Raw genomic sequence first — 4,033 nt, 5'->3', positions numbered from 1 at the left:
CAAATAGTCATACAAAAAAATATATATTTGGGGAACTTAAAAGGAAGATGGTGTCTAAAGTCCTATGGTAAATTTCTATTAAGAATCATTCAGCCAATTATGGCAGTTACTCTGTTGTATGAACATTGTTTGTTTATGTGTTAGTCCCTTTCCCTGGGCTAAGACTGTCTTATTCATCTTATGTTTTCAGCACATCCCACTATCCTTTGCACAGAGTATGTGCTCAGTAAATAAGAAAGTTAAAAAATAAAATAAGCAAAATTGTCAAATTAGTGACAAAACTAGCCTTACTAAATTCTTTTGAACCACACAGTAGTCACTACACAAATAGCACCTGTTATTTTTTAATAAGAATAATATATATTTTCTCTTGGCACATACTATGTATATACTTAATAACAAGCACACTTGATGATTATAATATTATTAACACAGCACTCACAAAACTGAACAAACAAAATGAGACTTCCTTAGAAAGTCCTATGGGTGCTACAGAGTAAGACTTCACATGAAATAAGATTGTGACAAAATCCTTAATCCTTATATTTAAATGTTATGTTGAAAAATTCTGTATAAGTAACAAAATGTCAGAACCAAGCATTATAAATATGATTTTAAATTTCTTCTGGTTGAAGTCACATCGCTCGCATTCTTTTTGTAAAACTCCCTTAACAGAGTTTATGCCACGACTGGTCTAAATGATACTTGATAACTAATGGCTAGAGGGCGCAGACTGATATTTAAGATATAAGGTTGCACCATGGTAACTTGGATGGGTAATTTTACATTAAGGATAATGAGATATGACATTTTGTAAAAAGGTCTAGATCACTAAAGAAAAGGAACAGCTTCACTGCATTGGTGGAAACTGCTCCTTAGCATAGCTTAAAAACAGATGAATGGATAGATGAGGGGTGAGCTCTTGAGAAAAGAGTCATTCTCTGTATTTTTCAATAAATCTAAAGAGAGTAGTAGGTACTTCTGAAATCAGTAGTATAGTTTGCTCTTAAAATGATGACACAGTCCCTTTCTTGTGGTTGATATGTTAAAATCAGTTCTGGGTTGCTTCAGAATACGTTTTGCCCTTTTTACAAGCTTCACTGTTATTGCACAGTTTCTCTTTTGTGTAAGGTCACTTAGCTAGATTAAACTGCTACAACACTACTTTCCCAACCGCACGTGCATGCTTTCCAAGGGTGATTTTATAATGAAGGTGGTATGAACAAGCCACCGCACAAAAAATCGAATCCAGTGGACATGCATCTGAGTAGGTCCAGATGTTTAGGGTTAACGTCTGTCCCACATTTTCCCCAATGCAATCCTAGGGATGTATGTAACACTTGCATCCCAGGGAAAATACTCACTAAACAGAATTTGCCAAGTAAAGCATAGAACATTGTCTGTTCTAATCAAGTGCTAAGTACAAAAAAGCAATATTTTAAAAAATCCTAATAGTAAACAAAAAAAATACCAAACCTCGTTCATTCTATCAGTAAAGATTACTGAGGACCCACTTTCTGGCAGGCACTCTTCACTATTTTCAGATAAAACAGACAGATTAAAGTGAAAGCAGAAACGTAAGGATTCACAAACATTGGTGAAATGTGCTCTCTGGGACTTGGCAAGAGGACTATGTATTCTCCACTTTTATCTTCTGAATCAGTTATGTTCTTCCTGGGGTTTTCAGATCTTTCCTCACAAATGTAATCCTGACAGTTCTTAACTTTGCCCAATGAATTAAACCACATTAACACCTCCTATGATAACAAAGAAAATCAAACTGGAGAAAACATCTTCAGTGCTGACTTCTGGCATCTGAGATTTAATGGCAATACATGTCTTCTTAGTGTCTCACTGAGAAGAGATAATGCATATGAAGAAAGTCAAAATTGTGGGTTCAGTCATATCAAAATGTGATTTATGCCAAAATAGATCTGGGAATGTCAACAATTGCAGAATAAATGACAAGTTTTAAATTCCTCAAGAGTGGAGTGAATTCATTCATGATTTAACTCTTGCTCTTTCTTTCTTTTTATTTTTTTGGCTACCGCATGTGGAACAGTCTTTACTAGCAAAGGTTTAAGATTTTTATTTTTCCTTGAGCAAGCCTTGGGAATCTAATAACATGTTATAACTCTACAGAGTGACACATATCTTAGTGTTTTTACCCTCCTGGCATATTTTTGGCATGATATGACTTCTGCCATTAAAAAAAATTAAATTGAAGCGCCACTGTCAGAGTTTCAAGTAAACAAAGCATCAGCCGAGAGCACAGTGCCTCCAATGTGCTGGGAGCTCCAACAGAAAGTCATCAGCAAATGGACAACTTTAATTCGATTCCTGGCACCATTGGCCGTGCTGAGAATTCTCCTATCTCTTCACACCAGGGGTTTGCTCTTTTAAGCACTGCTCCCTGAAGGGAAGGAAAAACTAGAGAGAGAGGATTTCCAGTGACCCTGCACAGATGAATGGATATGTCAATGGTGAATATTGGTTCAGCTTTGAAACAGAGAATCCTGCAGTGGTCTTGCTTCTCCATCCCTTCTACACTCCTGTGAGTATTGCCAAAGACTTGTGTGAGCCGGAATCTTTAAAAGATCAAGACACAGAAAGAGAAAGCAAAAACACAAACGGAAAGAGAAACAAAATGCTTTTGAAAAATTAATGATAATTCAAATGTTTGGGAAAAATCAATTCTCAAGAGATGAGTAAAAGAGGATCAACCCTCCTGTTAGTGAAGCTTTATGTTTAAAACTTGAGATCTGCAAGGGAAATTCCAAAACACAAATTGCTCAGGGAGTCCATTAGTAATCTGGTGTCCATCTGACAGGTTTTGAGGAACAATTAAATACTGAATTGAGCACGAAGCACATTGAATCGTATTCTCTCCCTCGCCAGTGGTATAATGAAAGCGTATGCAGACACAGCAAAAGGAAGAAATATCAATTCCACTTTGTTTGGAAGATGAGCATTTCAGTTACTAATCTTGCAACTGGGTAGATGCAAAAATTCTGCCTGAATAACGGAAGAACAGGCCTTTATTTTCAAATGCTTTATGGTTAGTTTTCACTCAGCTATCAATCAATCAATTATGCTGTGACATGATGTAATTTCCTAATCATACTAATATTCAGGCTTTTATCACTATCAAACCTAGAGCACATACATTTCAATGAGACGCAAGTCTAATTATTTAAATATGCTAGAGCATATTACATCTCCAAGGCTGTTTCCTTTATGAGTTTTTCTCCACTAAAAAAAAATCTAATTTAATTGCAAAGAGGAAAGTATATAAAATAGCATTTTACCCTTCCAGTAAGCAAAACTGATTTTTTTTTACAGATCCCAATAAATATTACAGAATTTTTATGGGCCCTCATTTAAAAATAATGTTTTCTGCTTGTTAATAAAAGTAGACTAAAAGAATTCATGTCATAAAAAGAAATGATAATCAGGGGCGCCTAGGTGGCTCAGTCAGTTAAGCATCGGACTCTTGATTTGGGTTCAGATTATGATCTCACAGTTTGTGAGCCCTGCATCAGGCTTTCTGCTGGTAGTGTGGAGCCTACTTGGGATTCTCTCTCTCTCTGCTGCTCCCCTGATCTTTCTGTCTCCCTCTCTCCCTCTCAAAATAAATAAATAAACATTTTAAAAAATGATAATTATACTTAATATTTTTCATGATTCTTTACCTGAAAAACAATTATTAAGGACTAACTAGAAATTGCTTTATATCCCCAAAATATGATTTTGCATTAGTTCTCAAAGTTTTTTTTCTTTTCCTACATTTAAAATGGTTCATATTTTAAAAATTGCACATGAGTCATTTCAATGTTAACGTGACAGGTGCCAGAGGAAAGTTTAAACTTTTTCAAGCAGTTGCCTTGATGCATTTGTTGCCATCTGTAATTATAGGCTCTATTGTGCAGATTTCTTTAAAGGCAATAAATCTTCTACATAGTATAAACCACATATGGCAAACATATACTGTGTTCCCACAGATCTCTATAAGAAAAAAAAAATCCAGACTCAG

This window comes from Suricata suricatta, chromosome 3 (assembly GCF_006229205.1).
Source record: "Suricata suricatta isolate VVHF042 chromosome 3, meerkat_22Aug2017_6uvM2_HiC, whole genome shotgun sequence".
NCBI classification, from domain to species: Eukaryota; Metazoa; Chordata; class Mammalia; order Carnivora; family Herpestidae; genus Suricata; species Suricata suricatta.
This window is presented reverse-complemented; position numbering follows the sequence as displayed.